This window comes from Columba livia, chromosome 1 (assembly GCF_036013475.1).
Source record: "Columba livia isolate bColLiv1 breed racing homer chromosome 1, bColLiv1.pat.W.v2, whole genome shotgun sequence".
Lineage (NCBI taxonomy): Eukaryota > Metazoa > Chordata > Aves > Columbiformes > Columbidae > Columba > Columba livia.
Genome location: NC_088602.1, coordinates 121,842,275 through 121,865,764, shown reverse-complemented (window position 1 = coordinate 121,865,764; position 23,490 = coordinate 121,842,275). Strand labels below are relative to the sequence as shown.

At 36.1% G+C, this 23,490-nt stretch overlaps 1 long non-coding RNA gene across 1 annotated transcript in view; it reads left to right on the top strand.

The window, feature by feature from the left end:
• The window catches only part of LOC135580481 (uncharacterized), a 55,395-nt gene extending 32,147 nt beyond the window's left edge, over positions 1-23,248 (top strand). Inside the window, exons 2-4 of the long non-coding RNA XR_010475262.1 lie at positions 8,845-8,916; positions 14,421-14,509; positions 21,193-23,248. This is a non-coding gene — a long non-coding RNA (uncharacterized LOC135580481). The remainder of the gene's footprint in view (positions 1-8,844; positions 8,917-14,420; positions 14,510-21,192) is intronic.
• Positions 23,249-23,490: the final 242 nt, after the last annotated feature.

The window sequence follows — 23,490 nt, the reverse complement described above, 5'->3', positions numbered from 1 at the left end:
AAGAAAACATTGTACAAGGCAAGTAGTTCTGCAGACTAGTTGCTGGTTATTTTTCCCTCTGACATAAAAATTGGCTTAGAATCTTTTATGATATACACATTTTTTTCCCCTCATTTTAATTAAAACTGCCATTTTAGAGGTATTCTCTGACAATCATGGTAATATAACTAAAAGCAATCTTTTCTCTTAATGAAACAGAACTCATAAGTAATAGCAGTGGTAAATAAATACTTAATGAAACATTGTCAAAGTTTGACTTTCCTGTTTTTGCTCTGTCTGATCTTACAGAATATAGACACTAAAATTCTGGTCGAATGCTAATGGAAACTATGTGAACTTGAATAAGAGCCTGATACAGATTTGAATTACAAAGTGCTATTGAGCCAGAAAGGTGAATTTGAGTAAGAGTTGAATGTAATTAAAAGACAATTCATGATTTATCATGCGTTCTTGCTGTACAATGAGTTTGTTAGTATTAGCAAAGTGGTGTGCTTCCTATGAGCTACATTGCATGTTGGTTTAGATCATTTACTCTGTTAAATTACAGAGGAGACCATTCTTTGGAAAAATAGTGTTGTGAAAAATAGCGGAATAGGGGAAAGACTTGTGCACAACTAATATCTAAATAACTGAAACTGGGTAATTTGGACACATTAGACAAATTACAAACATGTACAATATGCAAGGTCCAAAAGGAAAACGCAGTCAAACTTCAGCCACCTGATTTTTAAGTAGTATATGATGGATTATTATCTATGAAATGCCTTTCACATCTCAGGAGCCTGAAATAAGACACTTGCACTCTCACTAATACTGAGTGTAAATAGTCCAACACAAGTATTCTTTTTTCATAATGAAATATTGTAGGTGGCTTCGTTATTTCAAAACTTCTCATTTGCAATTAAGCTGCTTTTCAGAGTATGACCTGAAATCAGCTAAATGTCACAAGATTCCTCAAAATCTTGCTTGCCTACAAAAAAACATTTGAACATCCCATCACCTTGCTTATTGGCTGGAGTTGATGGCTGTGGAATTAGAGATTGTATCTCTTCTGGCTCAATAGCACTTTGTAAGATATAAGACCTGAAACCAGGTATAGACTAATTCTCAAACTATTTCCGTTTCTTTGCTCAAAATATGCAGTACTAGAGGCTGAAAGCATACAATATCCAGCGGGTTGTACACAGACTTGATATTGGTGGAGGGCCTGCACTTAAGTCTGTAAATTCAATATTAATTCTGATGAGTGTAGATCATACTATATGTAGTTTCTTGAATTATTAAAGAGATGGATACAAGACAAAATGGCAAATCTGAAACTAATACGCACATGGGTCCATGAATGCAAAATGCTAGATTTTGTTTTCTATAAGTAACTTCTTGCTTTCATAATTTCAATTACATACTACTTCTGGCAGTCAGTAATTAGATATAAAACAAAATCAGTGGGAAAGAAATGGCACAAGTTCCAAGAGGATGTCTAAGGCAGTTGTGTTTGGGTCAGGAAGAAGAAAGGGAAGCAGTAGAAAGATAAGCAAATATATTGGATAAGTCTAAAATGTATTCTGACTTAAAATATCCTAGATCCTGAACACTCTAACAAAATCCAAAGTTAATTGAAATTTTAAATACAATAAATACAAGGTGCTGTACGAAGGTACACTTCTGAGAAGAGAGCAGCAGAGAACACAGATTACTGATCTATCAGACCTACAGAGTAAACTTCAGTAAATTTGTAAATGGAACTAAGCTTTCCTTCTTACAAAAAAGATTTGTACTGTTAGTGGCTATACATGCTTTTGGGCTACTGGCTTACATATGTGTCAGTCTTTTGTGCTGACTGCATTACTTTTATTGAATGTCCCATTTGGGGATTCTGGTCAGTATAAGTTCGAGTCTTTCTACACTTGAAAGCGTTTGGCATAAATTGAGTGCTTTCTTCCAAGAAGGTACTAAAGAAGTATTGTCTATCCTGTTTGCCTAGAATTTGAGTGTAGTAAAATGATGTTGAACAAAGACTGTGACTTGAGTAAGAATTTTTTCCGTTCTTGATTTACTTAGCAGAAGTTAAAGGTATAAGCTGTCTGTCAACTTTCACTGAAAGCAGGCAGTGTGCCACTGTTAAACCACTGGTAGTATAGGGCAGGAAGAAGGAATTTAGTCTAGCCTTTGATCTGAAACATGATTATATTGTACTTGACATTCCTGGGAGGAGATTTGAACCTGTCTGCATAGTCATACCTACAGATAGAATTGTTTACTCTTTGCTGACCTAAAAACTCTGTTAAAGTGAATTGTAAGAGGAAATGAAGACCTGACCATCGAAACTGAAAGAGAAGCAGTCCTTCTGTTTCTACCATATATAAGTTCATATTGGCTGCATTAGTGAAAGGTGTTGGCAACACACACTGCTGATAACTGATGAGAAATTCTGTGGTGAATTACCAAAGGCTCTACTGTATAACTGTGCAGCTCAAAAAACACTCCTTCCTGCTAATAACGTAATATTTGTGTGGTATCTAAAAATTATTTTAGATAATTGATTTTCTTAAACACAAGCGGTAAAGCTATATGAAAATGATCAGTCATTTAGTAGGAATAATCATTGCTTTTTTGTTTTACTAACCAAAAGTTTCAAGCATCTGGCTCTTTTCAAGTCTGTCTTCTTACCTTTAATACCTCTTCCACATTTCCTCTGTATAAATAACTGAATAAAGACACAATGTTTTTAAGCTTAACTATGGTATGACAGTGTACCTCTTTGGTGAAATGAGATCTAAAACACAGTTATGTCTCTGATACGATTTGGGGTTGCTGTGCCTGTTAGTCAGCTCTTTATTTGCCCTGCACAGAATTCCTAAATTTTATGCTGAAATGCAGTGGACACCTCTGACAAATGCTCATATTGTTAGAAATAGGAAAGGAGGAGGAAGCAATTCAGTTAGTGAAGTCTTCCAGGAAATAGATAGATGCCACAAGAAATTAGGAGTGAAGGCTAATCTAAATTGTAAAAAGGAATCCAGGCCTTTCAAATTTATCAGAAAGTGAAAAGAATAAGACTAAGTATGCTATCTATCACATGCATAACTTTAAGATGGCTGAGAGACTTGGCTCTTATTTCAAGCCTAATGAAGAAAGTTTGTACAGTTAAGTAGTAATGAAGATCTTGTAAAGGTATATTACATATTGATGAATACTAGATGAAGATAAAATGGGAGAGTTTGAAGATACGCAAGTGATTTGCAGCTTATGGTAGTGAAATTACATTATGGACTTTTTAAGTTCACCTTGCATTAATTCTATGGCAGCAAAATTAAAAATAAACAAGTGATATTAGAAAAAGTACCACAATATACAATACTTGAAACAGCAGCGACTTGAAAGGAAGAGCAATAAATAGCCTTGTGAATGTCTCAGAATATATTGTGATTTATAGCCTGGGTGACTCACACTTGCAACAAAGAACACTGACCTTCCTATTGCTCTACTTTAGCTACTAGGAGACAAGTAGTAACTGTGAGAAGTCAAAGATTTTTTTGGTGCAGTGAACTTGTTTTCTTGGCATTAACTTTGGAGATTTAATAGAGAAGTACCCACAAATCTTACAAAATAAAGGATGAAATCTTCTGTAGTTCTGACAGCTGCATTAAGAAGGTGGGGAATTATGAAGTGGTGGAAACTTATTTGGATTACTTTTATTTGTGATTTTTTTTTTATCATCTGCTAAAATAATGTTTATCTTCATTAGATTTCTAGGATGAAAGTGAAGGTAACTTGAACAGTTTGAATTTTTGAAAAGCTGGAGTATAAAATTCTCTGTATAATACTATTCAGTGTGTAATAGTAATCCATTCACCATTTATTTACTTTTGAGGGAAAAATATACAGAAGAACACATGACTTTCTTATCAGTGAAACAGATGCTTGTCTTCATAAATGCACAATGAGTTTGGAGGCAGAAACTCTATGTAGAAACAGCCATAATGTGATATGTGTGTTCTTAGATGTAATCCTGGAATTGGATAAGTTGTCATAATACTGAGCAGGCGTACTTCATGCAAAGTTACTCTGTTAGCTACCTGGTATTCTTGCAAATGAGTCATTATGTCACAGTAAAAGCTGCAACGTGAAAGCTGTTTGTCCTGTCAGGGGATATCAGCATGTTTGAATATCAGTGCCAAATTCAGTATGGATTCAACAGGCACTCAACTGCAAGCATTGTACTAGAGGTAGAACTGGAAGAGGAGCATGTGGTTATCTTTGGCTTGGTTAGACAGCTACTCAGATCCCAGCAGCAAGGTCACAAAATGTTGTAGGGCCAGTAGAAAAAATTGTAAGGAACAATTTAATCCATTACAGTGTTTACTGGAATGCCATAAGCTATTAACATTCACATAGCTTGAACATTCACATCTAGTGACAGAAAAAAATGCCTAATGCCTGTAGTGGAAAGTATTCATGAGAAATATAGCAGCAGTCTAATCAGTATTTCTAACCCCAGTACACAGAAGGCTTTGGAAGGAAAAGAAAGCTAAGAGAGAAAATAAAAGAACGTTTTTTTTATCTACTTTAATGGTATAACTTAATTTGTTGTCTCCAGTAAAGAAGCTTGTAACTAGGAAAATAAAGATATAATTTCAAGAGGAATATTCTGTCATGTACTTTCTTTTGATCAAGACTGCGTAGATAGCACCTGGTTCTATATTATGGTGGAACAGTCCTGTTGCATACCAATCTGTACATAGAAAAAATGGAATAACTTGGTGGTAGAGGCCCCCGCCTATTGACCTACTCTTTATGCCTATGGCTTTAGGATGCAGGGTGCGTATTCTGTCAAAGTAATTTTGTAACATGAGGTGAGTCAAAAATAAGTTTATGCGGACCCAGGCAGGCTAACAGTGTGACATAAGGTGTGCTGGAATATTTACTTTTGCATGCTGTATTAAAAATCATCAGAAAAGCAAGTAAGCAAGTTAATTCTGACCAGTCATATTAATATTGTTCAAATAGTGTACAAGTATTGCATAGTAGTAACTGCATGTTAATTACTTACTGTAAATTCTATTTGCAACACTTTTTTGTGTGAAGAAAGGGGAGAGGGAGTAGGAACCTAAATAAAATTGTCTCTAACTAAAAGCATTAGCTAGGATAGCCCTCTGTACTTGCATGTATCTTGTAAATCCACAAACTTACCTGTTCTGCTAATGAAGCATGAAATGAACTGTGACTTCATGTATTCAAAACAAGGATGTATCTAAATACCTACAAGTAAAATGAAGATGAAGTTCAAATTGATCTAGATTGGTATCCTTGGGAACCAGTGTGCTGCTTTACCATGAGAAGACAGACTGAACAGATTAGAAATAAAAACAGTGGCCAATATATGGCTGTGGTGTGTTAAATAGCATGTTAGACAATGGGGAAAAAAAAATGCTGTGGAAATTTTGGATTTTTAAATCACTAGTTAACCTGGAGAATTCAGAAGGCTAAAGCATTTTTCTAGCGGTATGTTGTATCCGAATGCACAGCTTGTGGGAAGGTTGCACCTAGATAAGAAAACTTCAAGAGCAAACTTTGTGCAGTATTACTTGCACTCTTGAGCCAATACAAGGCCTCAGTTGTGTCAATTGCTGTAGACAGCCTCTGAATCGGAGATGGGAATCTGAATGGCTGAACAGGAAAAAGGATTTCATCTTGCTTGGTGACCCGAAACAGTGCAAGGTCCTCTGCCAGGATCATGTTTGCAGCAGATGAGTCGAACCCCAAACACAAAAACCATGTTTTGGTGTTTTAAACACTTAAAACTAACACCTTCCTCGGTTTTGTGTTCACCTGGTGGCTGTATGAGAAGAGTAATGGAGAGCAGAGTTCTTGAAATGCTTTATCTGCAGTGCTTTGTCGGAGGAAACAAAAAGCTGTATTTCCTCCCTAGGACCCCATCAGGGAATTGTCTATACAATGTGACATTATGGAAAATTAATAGTTAACAAAACTAATGAAAAATTAAAACAAAGCACAAATAAGCTAGCCAATCAAATGCTTCTAACTATGTTCCTAAACTTATGTAAAGAACATTCTTGCAGGTTAGCCACAAAGGTGATGTACCTTCACAGAGCCTGATAATAAGCTTTTATTTTAAATGATCTATTCTCTGTGTAGGGAAGGAAGTAATCTTTCTCAGCTTCTCCTGCTAAGCCCTTCTTCACAGCTTTATAGCTCTTGAATATGAGAGTACTCAATCGTACTTTCTGTTGGCCATTTGTGTTCTTTAAGTCTCTGACTATCAGAACCCTTTAATCAGGCTGATGTTTAATTACCTAGTCCAAAAAAAAGCTCTCTGGCTATTGCCTGTTCAGAGTGTGGCATTTAAGGGATCTTTTGCCATGTGTCTTTCAATGACCTGTACTACTTTTTCCACAAATTCTCCTCTCTTTTGAGGCAGTGAGACATTTTTCTAGTGAGACGGCAAACCTCTGGGACATATACCTTAGTCAAGTTTCCATTAAAATATGGAAAATAGACTAGTCATTACACATATAATGTTTAAGAAGGGGAAAGTAAAATATGAGCTAACTCATTCAAAGACAAGACGAGAGGAAGTGACCAGAACTACAAAACAGTCTTAAAAATCAGTTAAATAGAGAACATGAAGTAAAGAGGGATTACAGGATCAGGTATCCTGAGTGGGTTTAAGCATGTACTGAACGTTTTTGGGTAAAAATATGCAGGTTAGTACTTAAATTTTCACACTGACAAATCAATACTATTGTACATTTTTAAAGCAACTTGTTATAACTTTCATAAGGAGAGCAGTGGTGAGAGGTTATACCTTTTAATGTGGCTTAGAATAATAGGATATTAATAACAAAAATGTATTTGCTACATAATCAGGTGTATTAAAAATAAAAGTATATTGGACCTGTTATGCCAGAGGTAGGCTATGTCATCGTTGAACAGAACAATGGTGGGATTGTTATTACATTTCTATATATGTGGACCCTGTAGGAACAGGATTAAGAAAAGGGATGAGGCAAGTGTGCTAAATTTTTAATGCAGCTGACTGACCTGTTCAGATTTCATTAGTTTCACCAGACTGTATTTTGTAATTAAGGCCACACATTATCCAGTTTTAACTAGCGATGATAGTAGTTTAAATATTGAACTGGCAATAACACTATGCAATCAACTTTGTAATGGCAATGGGCAAATTTGTGAAAGAAATGAAGTGTTGTAGAAAACTTGAGTATTGCTGAAATGTCTAGTCTTTTTTTAAAATTTACTGCCTCAAAGATAGGCAAGAACTGAAGCTCAGTTGAATTTTTTTGAAATATTCCTTAAAGAACCAAATATTTAAGCACACATTTTTTGTCACAGAAATTTCTAGCTAAAAGGTTCCTTTGCTTTTCTCATTGCTTCCTGTAATATCACTGACATTATCAACTAAATTGCTAAGGTTATATGAAGCAAAAAGTGCTGCAGTAACATGGTCCTTCTGACCCTACAGATCTCTTGGTCATCCTTAAAGTGCCACCTGTTGTCTTGTGAAAACATTCACAAACTGTTTTCTATCCCACTGTTGCTTAGCAGTTTGGACATGAAGGATGGGGCAAGACAACATGACAAATATCAAATTGTAAGCATAAACTTGCATTACTCTGTAAAAGCAAGCTGTTGTGTAACAGGCCTGGTGAAGGTCATGCTGCCTGAGCCAAAGATGCTCACTAGCGCAAGCTTGCCAGCTGCCTGGGACTTCTCTGTGTGATGGAGCAGGACAATGCTAGTGGTGCAGTGGATGGCAAGTGAACAATACTAACAATTTACTAAAAATAATGAGAAAACATAACATCTTGCCACTTAATACTTCACAAAAACCAAACCTGTCTCTGCTGGTTAGTGAAGCATTTTTGGGGGGAGAAGTTTAAGAAGAAATGAACTGATAAACCTGCTCTGTGCATGCAGTAGGTTTTACCAGGGTAGTGAATGCTGCAGCTTGGTGCAGAGTTACTAATCTGGTTTCCCAGACAGAATACTGGCAGAATGATGGAGTTTATTTGGCACCCCTTCCAAGCAAAAGCTATGATATGCAGGTGAACACCTACAGGTTGGGATATAAGCAATAGAATATTAGTTATCCTTTCAATTCCTGGTAAGTAGTACAGGTGGTAGCTTTAGTGATCTCTCAGTGCCTTGGCTCAGTGTCAGCATCAGTCAACAGATAACCCACAGTACAGCAGCTCAGCAGAGTGACCTGCCAAGTAAAATACCAGTAGTAGGTGAATGTTGGAAGTTAGATTTAATTGCTTGTGCTCAATACAAAAGATGAGCAGGAAAGAACAACTAGGTTCTCACAGGAGTAGCAAGACTACAATTTTTTAGAAAACTAAAACCAAGAACGTTAGTCACTCAAAAAATTACTAATGCCTTTTTTAGCGGAGATGGTTTATTATTGCTAAGGACTGAATTATGCTTCAATTTCAATTTCTATTTTAACTTCAAGTTATACTGAAGCAGGAATATTTGCTAAATGTCTTGAAATTACTCAGTAGTAAAATTTTAAGTTACCTAGCTTTCTGACTTAAACTTTTTGATGTCTTGGTTCAAGAGTTGTCAGTGATCTATATTATTCTTGCACAGCTTGAACAACCTTAAAGGTTTGAAATGAGAAATATTTGTGATGTTTAAGAATTGGAAGTAATGCACCACTCATTTTTAATTAATGATGCAAGAGAATAATAGGTTTGATCAGAGTGGAAAAGATAGAGGAAATTCCAATGAAAAGTGAGGATAATTATATCACGCAAGTAAAAGCAAAGTTCAAGTTATACTATACTTTTGTTCTTTCAGGGCACATTATGGTCTCTCCCAGAACCCTTATACTGCAACTGCACTGTTACTTACTACAGAGGCAATGGAAAGGTAAGAAATAAATTGCTCCAAATTACACTTGATTCTGACAGCCTGACCTCTTCATGAAACCTGATAGATAAATGAGTTCTGGCTTTTCTGTCTAGAATTCCTCCAATCCCCAGAATGGTGTCCTAGATATTTTTGTATTTCATTTTATACTAAAAATTACCTTAAGGTTTTTCTACCACTTACTATTGTATTGAGCAGAAAACTATGCCTTTATAACAAGCCATAAATGAAACTTTTTTGCCCAACAGGTTTCTGGCATAAATAGCAATAGTAAAAATCTATCTTAGTAAGAGGAGGGAGGAAGGCCAAGAGAGGAACTACCCTCTCTCTACCAAAAACCAAGGGTGTCTACTGATGGACAGCACAAATCATTTTTTGCCATTTGTCACATGCACACAGAATCACAGAATGTTGGGGATTGGAAGGGACCTCAAAAGATCATCTAGTCCAATCCCCTTGTCGGAGCAGGAACACCTAGATGAGGTTATACAGCAAGGTGTCCAGGCGGGTTTTGAACATCTCCAGAGTAGGAGACTCCACAACCCCCCTGGGCAGCCTGATCAAGTGCTCTGTTACCCTTACTGCGAAGAAGTTTCTTCTCAAATTTAAGTGGAACCTCTTGTGTTCCAGTTTGTAACCATTATCTCTTGTCCTGTCATTGGTTGTCACCGAGAAGACCCTGGCTCCATCCTCCTAACACTCACCATTTATATATCTGTAAACATTAATGAGGTCACCCCTCAGTCCCCTCTTCTCCAGGCTAAAGAGCCCCAGCTCCCTCAGCCTTTCCTCATAAGGGAGATGATTCACTCCCTTAATCATCTTTGCAGTTCTGTGCTGGACTCTCTCCAGCAGTTCCCTGTCCTTCTTGAACTGAGGGGCCCAGAACTGGATGCAATATTCCAGGTGTGGTCTCACCAGGGCAGAGTAGAGGGGAAGGAGAATGGATGCTTAAAAGCGTACACTGATACGATAGTACCACGATTCAGTTTTCGTTAGAATGAAAAAAAATATACTTTTTAAGATAATTGAGTGTCAGTATAATAATTATACTCTTATATCCATATGTCTGACTTTTTCCATAGTTTACCTGAAGTCAGAAGTGTGAGTTACATGGGACTTTTCAGATATCGTCATAAATGCTGAGTATTATTGCATTCATCTAAGATGGAATAATAGGTGTTTAGCATTGTGCCTGTATCTTTTGGCACACTGCATGTAACAGGGATTCAGTCTTAAAAGTAAAAAGAATTTTCTCCCTCATTTAGCAACTGAAAATACTCACTTTTTTGTGTGATAAATGTGACAAAATGTCAAGAAAACTATAGTCTACAGGAACCATGGAATTGCATTTATCCATAAATAAATTAGCAACTGCTACTATCAGTGTTTAATTCTGTTCTCACTGGGCTTCTTTCCTGTATTAATCTTTTCAGTTCTATGTCATCTCAGAAGATTTGCTTTCAGTCAAGTAGGAGCTGATGGCAGTTTTCCTTTGTGGTAGTTGAAAAGGTTTTTGAGGTTTTCTAAGCTCTCTGTCCTTCTTATATGCCCATACCAAAAGGTATAGCATACCAGTTTTAAAATAGAGAAAAACAAATTGATGCATGATGATAAAAAACATCCTGTTTTTTTGGTTGTCCTTCAATTGTCTTGAAAGGTCAAGTGGATGCAGTTGTAAAATAACTGGATTTAAAAATGAAACAAAACAACTAATGCTTCTATTTGGCCAAACAGTTGTGTGTCAAAGGTGAGTTTTTACTGTCACATTGTGTGCATTTGAAAAATGATGGCTACAATGAAAATGTCAGTACAACATTAACTGTAGGATTTACAGTGAAGGTGACTAAAATATTTCCTTTGGCTATTTACTGACATAAAGAAACTATCCTAGTTAAATGACTGTTAGAAGAATTGATGAAAATAATCAACTTTGAACAGTTGTGCTGCAGGTGATGAAAGAGGCAAGCTGCCTTGTATCCCTGTGCAGTGAAGACAGCGGGTAGAAGTGAAATTGCTGTCACTTGGTGAAGTGTGGGCATTTGAACAAGGACTCTTTTTGCTAGGTGCTTGTAGTTTTTGCGAGACTTTTGGCATTAAACTTCACTCATTATGGGTGCTTCTAAATCAGTAGTGAAATGCTGGGTGAAACGTATTCATGTAATTTAGTGGGATTAGAAATGACTTCGAAGAGGGAGGCATTTACCAGGCTCTATTCTGTTTCTTTCATGATGAAGTGTTGATAGAATTCAGCATTACCTTTCTGTATTGTGCTGAATGCTAAGGGCTCCAGACAAAGGTCTCAAAGCTGCATTTTCAAACAATAAAGCTTCTGGTTGGATCTCGTATCTCAGTCAACTGCCCATCAAAACTAGATCCTGGACAAGAATGAAGCATTGCTTCAGTAGGGACCTGCACTTGTTGAGTAGCATATAGGGGGGCTGACTAGAAAGCAAGCTGTGTGGGTGTCTTGAAGATCATGGTATATTACTTGAAATCTCTTAAACAGTGCTTTTCTTCCTTAAAGACTGAGAAAGTTTGCACTGGTTCAATAAAAGATGAGCTGCTTGAGCTTAAGCAGACTGTAGTGCAAGTACCTGGCCATGATATTAAGAACAAATACCTCTAATTGTAATCAGAAGTTTTTCTGACATGTCTTGCCACTTCAAGAGTGTGCATGGGTATAGAAATGTTGCTGTTAAGGCAAGGAGAATGGACTTTGTGTAATTACGACAGCTGTCTATAATCCATTTATGGTTACTAGTAGAGAAAACAACTGAAAAACGGGATTTGTCTGATCCTTACAGGCACACCTATCTTAGAATAAAATAATCTATTCCTTAGAAACACTTATTTTTCTTCATTGGCTATTAAAGGAATTTAAATGACCGTCTGAAAGTACCGCCTATTACATCTACAGTATAGATGTAAAAAAGTTCGAGATGAATTGTAGATGTACCTGGAATTTCTGTCTACTTAAACCACCTTATGTTATCACTAACAATTTTCTTAATTGCATGGTTAGACCTTGACTGATTATTCTATGACCACTTTATTATCATGTTAATAGTCCAGGTAAATTGTTTCTATATACAAACTCATTAGTCTGTAGCTTATAATTGCTACATAACAGCACACTGTAAGACTAAACAAAACACTAGTGATTAAAAACAGGCTTATTTCTGTGTTTTCCTCTGTTCATGTGAGGTTTCTTCTGGTCCAGTTTCTCACATGCACTTACAATCCTATAATGAAAACTTTTAAATGGATGTAGAACAAGCTTTATGCTTCCTTTTGCATGTTAAATAAAAAAAAAATCCCACCAAAACCAAACAAAGTCCAAAAAAACCCACCACCACAGCCATGTATAAATATTTATAAGCAAAGCAAAGAGTAGTTTGATGGTATTACTTGTTTTTCCATAAAACGTAACAGATAATTACAGCATACATTTTTTATTTAAATCCAATGTTCACATTTTGTGAAGTTCTGCAGTACTCTGTGTATCTCTGAAGGCATGTCATATTTTTGCTGCCTTCCCTCCATTCTCCAGTCATGGGACTTCAAATATGAAGAATAAGCCTGTGGAATGTTTACACACTCTTCATAATATCTTTTAAAAATGGGTCTCAGAATAGGTCACAGGAAGTGGGGTTTCTTAACTTTTACACTATTGTGGTTTTTTGTAGGACTAAAAAGTCTGGTGGTAAGTCGCACTTTCTGTCATGGTGTCTGTTTCCACTGATATAAGAAAACAGTGCCCCTCTGTGTGAGTTATAAAAAAACCAACACAAACTAGTATCTTCAGAGAAGAGATTAATTTGTGCTATGGAATCACAGTCATTGTATACATATGGAACTGAAGTTCTACAATTAAATGTAAAGCCTAAAGTGGAAGGGTTTGTGTTTTTTTTTTGTTTGTGTGTGGTTTTTTGTTTGTTTGGATTTGGTTTTTAATTGCAGTAACATTATTGCTTGCTGACCTGACCTGTATATTATGGCATGCATAATGCAACACACACTCTTTATTTAATGGTTGTTGCTTCTATGTGTCCATTAAATGATGAATAGGTGCCTCTGACACAGTCAAACCTTAATAGCATTGTTTGAAAAGAGTTCATTTCAGATGCAACAATTCAAGGCTTGATTAAGGTAATTCTTGTAGTTGATTACATTAGTTTGTTTGATGCATTGCTTTTTTTATGTTTTCTTCTCCATCTTAATTGGAAAAGATTTAACTGTATCAACATTATGGCTTTGAGTAATGGGAAGGAAGACCTGCCAGCTGCAAAGTTGTTTCCTATTGCATGCAGCTTAAGTCTGAGAAGCATATGGCAGTAATCACCACAAAATGCTTTGCCCCACTTGGGGTTCTCTCCTTACTTTAGACAACTTAATATATCAAGGAGATTGAAGGAAGGGCTGGAGCTTATGGTGCCTTTTGACTTTACCTTTGGAAAACAGGAGAGTCTATTTTGTTTCTTTTTGGATGTGTATTTTTTTAACCTAGAGAAGTCCGTTTGAGTTGATTCACTTTCCAAGCCTGCTAGCTGAAGATACTCAAACTCAAGCTGCTACTCCTATGGAAGAGACATTCAATAAGTGAGCAGACTCTGCGGTTTCTCTTATTATATGCAACTGTTTAATTCTAAGCGGGGGAGGAAGTCCACTTTTAAAATATTACTACTTTTGAGTTTTTTTGTGCTCAAACTAAGTGACAGACACCTGTTGCTACAGCAGCTTGAGAAGGGCAAGGTGGAGACAAGCAGCTGTTATATGTATAGAGTTGATGAAGGGTAAACTGGACCCTGGAAAGTAAAATAACCCCAATTGATAAGTGCTAGAAGAAGTCCAGGACTAAAAACAAACAAACAAACAAAACAAACAAAAAAACAACTGCCCCTAATGTAGCTAAAGAAACTCACTGGGGTATGAAGTGATCTAGTTTCTCTGCAGCATGCAGACATATACAAGAAAGATACAATTCCTTCCAAACTTGTTACAATATAGTAACCGATAGAATAGTGAGGAAGGACAAATTATACTCACCACAAAAGTATTGCATACTGTTCTTCAGTTTACGTTTTTGTGTTCAGTCATTTTTCTTTGAATAAGTAGGTCCTCAAATATCATAAGGGCAGATTTTATGTGCTCTAAAATTAAAATAAATAATCTAGTGGTTCACCTGACACAACAAAGACTGCCTAGAAAATAACACTACAAAGGCTTATGGCTCTTCTGTGGTACTGTCTCCTGACTGTCAAGTCTAAATAGTTCTTCAACTACTATGTGAAGCGATATTGATAACCTAAAGCTAAAAATCTTTGTGCTAAGTAAGACATTTTAAAGAATGAAGGATATTTGGAAGATAGTTGTAACTATAAAACAAACATCAGAGACAAGACAGGTCTCAAAAATGTGAATGTCTTGGTTTTGCTGGATTTTTCCTTTTAAGTGTCTCTCTAATCTTAACACAGAAACTATTCTTTTCCACTATTTCTAAGGTGCTTGCTGAGAAGAGAAATTGAGACTGAAGACCTGTGGTCACATTCAGCCTGAACCACATGACTGCTGGGCTTGTCTGAAAGTCGGGGTAAGTTTGCAGTGCAGTGAGCTACACTTACAGGGTCACATTGACTTAAGGTGAAGAGAACAGTATATATTAACATTGATGAAAAACAGGTCTAATGCCACCTGTCACCTCTTGAAGTCATCCTGGAAATTAGGCTGTAAAGGAAGCAGAATCTGATTAAAAGCAAGAAAGTAGACAATGTCAGTTTGGTATTAGTGTCAGTTCTCCCGTAAAAGAGAAATAGTGTCAGAGAGCTTCCTATCAAAGCTTTCGATTATACCACTAAAATCCATCAGTCATAAGATAAGAGTGATTAGAAACAAACTTGGATGAAAACCTGAGAGAACACTTATATAAATTGTTCACCTTCTTTCCCTAAACAACCCCTTTGAGGATGCTTATTGGAGTAAATGAGGCGTTTACAGCCTGAACACTTTTGTTCTTCACTTTTTTTCAACTCTCCTTAACTTCCACATAAGTAATACCTGTTTGTTTGGTTTGTGTGAATGTCACACTAGAACATATGAATAGCAGGCTTCTGAAATTCCCAATCCAGTCGGCCATCTCATTGCTGAATGAGAAATTTCTTGCCCTCCTATCCTTACTTTGTATGATTTGTGCAAGGAATGAGTTATCTGTTGAGGTAATCTGAAGCTTCAGTTTCTGAAAACAAAAACTTGTATTTAATCTCTGCAGACAATTGTTTGACTGGAAAGCAAAACAATGAATGTTGAACAAAAGAGAAATAAGTTTCCTCACTGGTGTGAATTTCGGTAAATTATCAGGGAAGAAGTTATTCCTACATAAGGTAATCTGACAAGCAAGAAAAAAAACAAGAGCTTTGTGGGTAAGTTACTTGAAGGAGCTCGCATTCTCTCAAAAATGGCAAGGCACTTGTATCTATATTTTGCTTGTGTTCATAATACTTCTATAACATATGGAAGAGAGAATGTTCTTTCCCAGGGTAGTAGCTGTAAAGCACAATTAAACTTCACCAGAGGCCAGAATTCATAGTTTCTGTTTGAGTTGATGACTGTGTTCCCCTCTGACCTCCAGTGCAAGGGCTCTTCATTATAAAATGGGCAAATTCAGTATGCAGTACAAAATACAAACAGAAGAGACCACCATACAGTTGCGTGAAATAAATAGTTGCAAAGTTTGTCACCGAGTGGCCTGAAATGAGGACTTTTTCTAATGAGCCTGGTTCTTAAACATGAAAGAAATAATTGTCCTGTGGATGTTACAGCCTCCAGACCTAATTCCAATCAGCAGTACAAGGCAGGTGGTCCTGCCACCAGGCCCTGCTTTACTCATTAAATGGAGTAGGCTGATGAAGCTGGCCTGTCTCACAGGCACGGACATACTGTGTGGCCTTGGCAAGGTAATCATTTTTCTGACTGAGCATTCTCTTTTTGAAACAGGTATTTAGAGGATTAATATGTAAACTGTGGTGTTCACATAGGAACTTTCAAGCTCCTTTTTAAAATATCGGTAGTCTTGATTGATTAGAAAGGAAAAGCTGGTAGTAAATTCTGTGTTGGGTGTTTACTAAAAACATTCTTGGTAGAAAAGAGGAATGCCATGCAATAAAATGTATTGATATGGCAGAACAGATCTGGGCAACATGTTAAGAAACCAAGTGTACTGTGCCCCTTAGGCTGACATGGCATTTCTTTAGGATGGCCACAGCTGAAGGTGGGAGGAGAGATATTCTTGGTTTTGGAATGTAAGATGAACACTGGGGATGGTGAAAGAAAGAGGAGGTCAAGATTGTTAATACTGCAGGGTGTTTTTTCTACTTAAGTCACTCTGAAGCTTTTTACAGTAGCTTCAGTGACTCATCTATCTAAACAACCTTTCTCCATGAGTTATGAATAATTTAACCAGGAAGGTGGTCTTCCTACAAAAGCTTTTGCATTGCTCTGTCAGCCTCTGTAAGCCACACTGAAAAGCAGAGCAACTCAAGGAGTAGAAAACCTCAGATATTATCAACTCCTTCATGATTTTATTTTGGAATGTTGTTTTTAGAGGATGAATACTGATGAGCATCTCAAACAGAAGCTTGCTAGTATGAATTAAGATTGCATAAGATCTAAAATTTCCTCAGAAAATGAGCTTGCTAATAAGCAAGCGGAAGGTCTGTTTGAGCAGTCAAGTGTTGTGCCATGAAGAAATCCACACAAACTTCAAGTGAAACCAGGAGCAGGCTATTCATAATAGCTTGGATTCTGTGGGGAGCCATTTTGTTTACTAATAAGTTTTCAATTTGTGGTGTTAACCAGACACTTGCATTTATGTACTGCAAGTTAACTGTGTAGCTGTAATCCTGTACATGGGTAGTATACAGGCAGTATTTGAGAATTTTGTTGGGGTCTTCCCATCTGGGAAGAGACGGACAGATATCTGTGGTTCGTTTTTGTTTTTTGTTGTGTTTGGTTTGGTGTGTGTGGTGTGTGGGTTTTTGTTTTGTTTTGTTTTTTTGAAGTAAAGGCTTCTGAAGATGAATGGGCAGTATTTGACACATAAATTGGTCCAAAATCATACACTAAACAAGTAGACAGCATTGTGCTATTTCAGCACAAAAAAACCCCAAACAAATTTTTCTGGGGTATGTTAAAGAGAAATGGACATTGCTGCATAAAATACTGTGAGCATGCATTTTGCCAGACACTTGTAAGACTTCAGTTTCATGTTAATTCTACTTCCCCTGCTTTGAAGGAGATGGGTCAGTTAACTTCCTAAATGGCAGCAAAAAGACTGATTAGAAGTCAAGAAAATACAAACTGTGAGGAAATACTGAGAAAACTAGATTCTGTTGCTTAAGGGAAAGGCCAAGAGAAGCTCTAAGCATTCAAATAAGTGTAAAATGTTGCTGAGAGATAGCTAAGCAATGACCTATTCTTGCCCTATATGCATGGGGTAAAGAAGTCATGAGCTAAAACTGCAGAAAAGGATGCCTAGGCTAGGATTAAGTTAAACTTTCCAAGGACTGGGCTAATTAAACATGGAATTTTTAGGTACCACAGGTGGTACAATTTCCAGTAAAATTAGCATGAGAGGTTGTGTTCCCACCTGTTAGAATGATTTGGATTGATATGGCCTGCCCTGGGGTGAGAGCTGCACTGGGACATCTTCCAAGTCTGTCATTCATCCTGCAGCTTCCAATATACTCAACAAGACCATGACCCCTGTCTTAGGTCAAGCTTAAAGGATGCTTATGGTAACTATACAAACTACAAGCAGAAGAAAACAGTAGCTTTTACCTTGTGTTGAACGATATGTCCCTATGTACGAGGGACACCCCAAGGTGTTTCCTTGTTCAAGCCTTTGTTCCTGTTGACAGAGTTACATGCTAAGTTAAGTAAAGTCTCTGGCAAGTGCTTGTGAATGGCTGAAATAACTTGACAAGTATCATAAAGAGTACTCTGTGTATTAAGATAGATAACTGGAAAAAAATTGCTGTGCCTCAATACACCAGTAGGGGTCTGTTTGCTTGTTTCCACAAAATTCAAATAATCATTATCTAGAAAAATATTTTAAGCATATAGTCTAGTTGAGTCTTTATTTTTACACTTCTTATGACAGAACACTTTTTTTTTCGTGTTACTGTTAGTAAATTTTATTGCTGACTTGCATTTACAAGCCTGTTATGGCTGTGCAAATTTGGGAAAACTTTAGTGTTCAACAGCTAAATAAATTTTCTTATGGTGACAAGGCACTTCAGGACCTATTCAGAGCCTCAATATCAAGTAAATAAACCAGTGCTTAAAACATCAGTGTCTCAGAGCAAGACTATTCAGCCTGTATCATGGTGTATTTGGGAGATTGGTAGCTGCTCTGAATTCAGTGTGTCAGAATTGGAAAACTGAGTCCTGTGCCTGGGTATAGATGAGGAAGGCTTGCATGTGCTTTATCTGAAAGTAGGTGACTGCAGAACTAACTACCTATGCCAAGGTGTGAACACCAGTCCTCACCGTGTGCAAAGGCTTTCTGGCTTCCTGGCAGTCTGGCCTGTGTGTTGCTTAAATAAAATCAGGTTCTCCAAAGCAAGATTAGCTGGAAAAGTAACATCCATCCCTTACTTTCTTAATACCTTGGGACAAAAATCCCACATATCTTTTTTCTCTATGTAGTTTCAGGAATTTGAGATATAAACATTTGATCAGAACTTAAGTTATATTTAAATATATAAATAAATAAATAAATAAAAGTTTTTATTTTGTAAAGATGGGGAGTGGAAAACTGTTGAGCTGTAGATTTTTCTCTTCTAAGAATGCTTTCTTGGCTGCTTTTGTAACTTATTTTCCTGTATCAGTTTTGATCACGCATGTAATACGTCTGTGGCTGCAGGCCAAAGAGAGAAAAGACTGATTTTAGCACTGAAAGAAAGTCAATGGTATTGGTTTATGTAATTTTATCTTTTTAACCTTTCAGAATTCAATTTGATGCAACTTTACTCCAAACTCTAACATAAGCTTTTCAGGGATAGCTGAACTGTGCTGAAAGGCTAAATATAGGAATACACCAGAATTTAAAACAAACAAACAAAACACACACACACAAAACCCACAACACACCAAAAAAACAAACAAAACAAAAAAAACAAACAAAAACCAACAAAAAAACCCACCACACACACCAAAAATAACAACAAACGACAAGCCAACCAAAACAAAAAAAAACAACCAACCAACCACAAAAAAAAACCCCAAACAACAACAAAACACTGAAAAAAAACCCACAACACCCAAGCAAACCAGCTAACTGAAACAAAAAAAAACCAACCAACCAACCAACCAAAAAAAACACAGAAAAAAACCACTTTGACTTTAGTTAGCTTTAGCTTAGCTTGAGTATCTTTGCGCAACTATTTGAGTCATCTGAAACTCCTGAATTCTTTCCCAAATTCCTGGGTTTATATCAAATCTGAAAAATCTGTATAATGAGATAATGAGAATATTTCTGTGAAATAAATTATGCAGTATAGTTGATTTACATAGTGAATAAACTTACTTTCTCCTTTAAGCATTTTGTAAGGAAGAGTCAAAGCGACTGGCTTTAAGGCCACAAGTCAAACCAGATCCCTTTGCTGTGACATGTTTGTCATGTCTTTCCAACTGAAGTTTCTGCTTTTTTTTCCCATCACCAATAAAGCAGTCTCTATGCTCAGTTTAAACTAAGAAAAAGAATTGGGCTTTGTTTGCTTTGTCTCATTTTGCTGAACCTGGCTCTTTCATGTTTTACTTATTTTTACAAATGCTACCTGTACAAGTTCAAATTTCATACAGTGGTTTGGTTTGACAATGGGTATCAGGCAAAATTTTAGTAATATGACAATGTTGCTTTCAATAGTAGCACAGACAAGGGCATCATTGTCAGTAAATCCAAGGGAATTATGTGAAAACACACGTTTCTGATTGTGTTTGCTTAAGGCAAGTGAGACTGTTGGATAGAGTTAAGGCTTGTGGGGGTCTACAGGAGGACAAAGAAATGTATCTATGAATGATGTTGATACTAAAAAGTAGCACAGCATGCTGCTTGGAGTAGGTACAGGACTTTCCCTGCACATAAGGCAGAGACTGTGTTATACTCACCTTGAATGACTACATGAACGTCATTCACCAAGATCCTCTGCTACACTACTAGCAGCCAGAATAAGGAAAAGCTGAGCTTTATCTGTTGCATCTTCCTATGAAACCACTGAAAGACCTTATAAGTAATTAAACACTTACTTAAAATTTAATATAATAGTTTGGACTGTATTGTAGATGGAGACTGTTTCTTTGCAGTAGCTATTCCATCAGAGAGCAGAAGGATAGGTATGTCTAAAAGAAAGCAGAGAGCACTGTTCTGGTCATGAAAGGGGAAACATTCAGGAAGAAAAATCTAAAAGGCCTCTATTTGAAGGGGAGGAAAAAGGAATGCATTGCTTTCTTGTCACTTGCAGAAATCACTATGTCCTTTACTGAAGAATTATACTTTCATTTAATGCAATAAGTTGTGGCGGCCACTGATGGTTTTTAAGTGGAAAAACTTATTTATGGATGACTGGTGGAATCTAGGTAACTACTAAGAAAATCTATGCTTTTTGTATTCATTCTGTGCAATGGAATTGAAATGTGAAAACAAGAGAATCAGAGAATAACATATTGGAAGCTACCACAAGGATTGTCTACTTCAACCTTTCTTAGGAAAACGCACAAACCAGCTCTTCTGTGACTTGAGACTGCTGTAACCAAAACTATTTGAATGAAATGCTTAAATGATTGGCAGAATTGTAAAATAGGATAATGGAAAACACAAATTAAGTGAGCTTACAGTTTCCAAGTACAGCAGAAAAATCATGTGTATTTTGTCCCTATAATCAGATTAAGATACGTAGAACCTGTTCATACATGTAAATGCATAGTTTCTTAGGTATGATGATTGAAAAATATTTTATTAACTCTTCCAAACATTTGTAAAGCTAGCTGTCCACTAGTATAATAAATCTGATAGTTTTGGTGCTGATAGTAAGGGTTTTGTGCAAAATGGTGGTGGAGATGAACACGAATGTACTATCGGATCTCCTTGTATATTGACTTTTCAATTTAGTACTTTCAATTAAAGTAGAGGTTAATGAGGAAGTTAAGTTAAGAAAATTACTATATTTCCAGGTTTGTATCTATTGACTTTTCATTGTGACAAAGGTCCTTTCTTTTTAGGTACTGGCCTACGCTGCTATGACTACATGAAACAAATTCAATGTCAATAATGATTGAGGTGACTGCTAAAAAATTTGCTATAGAGACCAGTGAGACAAAGCACAGTTTTTCTTCATCATGCTTCACATTGTATAAAGACCAGTAGACTCACTGAAATTTTGACTTTTAAAGGCATTTTTAATAACTATTAAGAAGTTAGTGGTAACCTTGAAACTACAATATTTAATATCAAGTTAAAGCTGCCAGATACACTTTTTCCTTAAATTTTTTTTTTTTTTTTTTTTTTTTTTCAAGAGAACAGGTGGGATAAGGCACCTGTTTTGCTTTATTTTAGGGTTTTGTTTATCTGTTTCAGTTTTGTGTTTGTTTGGGTTTCTGTTTTTGGTTTGTTTGGGGTGATTGTTTGTTTGTTTTTTTTTTTTTTGTTGGGGTGTTTTGGTTTGGTTTTTGTGTGTTTGGGTTTTTTTTTTTGTTTGTTTGTTTGGGGTTGTTTTGGTTTAGTTTTAATTGGTTTATCTTCCACTGGACTTCCTCAATAACAATTCTAGTTTTTTGAGTCTACACAGGCTGTTAGTTTGACAAGACAGAACAAAGAGTTGATGGCTTCCTGCAGTATATGCTTCTAGCAGAGGATGAGTAAAATGTCTATTTTAGAATGCTTCTCTCTCTAGCAGTGATAGACAGTGGATGTTGAAATAACATATACTAAAAGATTCAAGTAAATCATGAGGACTGCAAATTAGATTAGATGTTTGAAGACCACTAAAGCTTACAAACAGAAAGTAGGTCAAAATACTGACATAAACTGAACTTACTTTTCCTTCATCAGAGGCTTGAAGTAGAACTCTAATATGAAATGAAACATGGAAATTGGTTATTTATGTATAAGTGAAGTTGTTAGCAAGAACAAATGTGCTGCTCTAAACACTAGCTAAATCAAGAGAGTTTAAGCACTACTTTTCTAAATCTGATTTTGACCTAGAGTGTGGTTTCATCCTGTCATGGTTTAAGACTGCTTTTTCATGTGCCCTTGTGCGGTTTTCCTAGTTGTTCACTAGTGAAGGAATTAATTTTTATGAACTTGATACAAATATATATATATATTTTTAAGATTATTTAGCTTTCACCCAATATAATCTGGTGGTTTGGCAGTTACCCACCGTTTAACTGGAAGTGTGCCTACAAAAGGTTAACTAAAATCAACATTTAGATGGAGCTCTGCTTCTTCGGAACTTACTGTTTTGCATGTGTGGATAAAATGTCTTTTGTTTGTTTTGTTTTTCTTGAATGTTGAGCATGGTGACAAAAACTTATTTCAAAATAAAGAACTTCATTACAGCTTTTATCATAAAACATGTGGGTATATTAAAAAAAGTTAAGAAGAACCAAATAATTTTCAAAATTACCACTTCCATAGAATTTTTAAAAAATGTTTGAATTTCTAACAGGCGCTAACAAATCAGAATCAAAACACCAGTTTAAAATGCATACTGCTTCCTATGTTCAGCTTGTTACCTATCTCAGACTTGTGTTCGAATTAAGGAACACTTCAAAAGAGCATAAATTACTATATTTTCCAGAAGAGGAATAGTGGGATAAACTCCTCCAGTTAACAGTAGTAGAAAAAAAGAGTATCTGAAACATGTGGTAGCCAATCTCTGAAAGCAGTTACTAATATGTAGAAATGATGCAGAAAATACTTAAAGTTTGGAGGAAACTGAACTTCACTCTTCCTCATATTATCATAATAATGACTGTCTTATGGGAATAACATGTTTTGGTCAGTTAGCTAGTATACAAAGACCGGAAAAATAATTTAAATAAAGCAGACAGTCTTATCCTACATAAGAAAAAACTGTGTCTTCGTTCCCACTGTTTTGTGCTGCTATTTTCACAAATAACAAAACTGTGGCTTGTTCTGGTTAAAACAGACATCTCCTATGGGAAAGATTTGTTGGATTTCTCAATTTTATATGTCAATTATTTCTTTTTTCTTACAAGAAAAATTGTATCTTTTTATTATTTCAATATTCTCCTGAGAGTCTGGAAACATGTTTTCAACAATGGGGATCTCTTGTATCATGGGAATACAATTTTTTTTACAGTAACAAAAAATAAAATTTGATGAAGGATTTCCCTTTTTGACAGTCTGGCAGGTATTGATTATCAAAGGATTTTTTGCTCAAAGGTGATAAGTCCATGGAATTCTAGTTTTTGAGAGGACTATTTAGTTTACTTTCTTGTAAATCCCATACAAAATCTATTAGAAAGTAATCAATAGAAGCAACACTAAAGGAC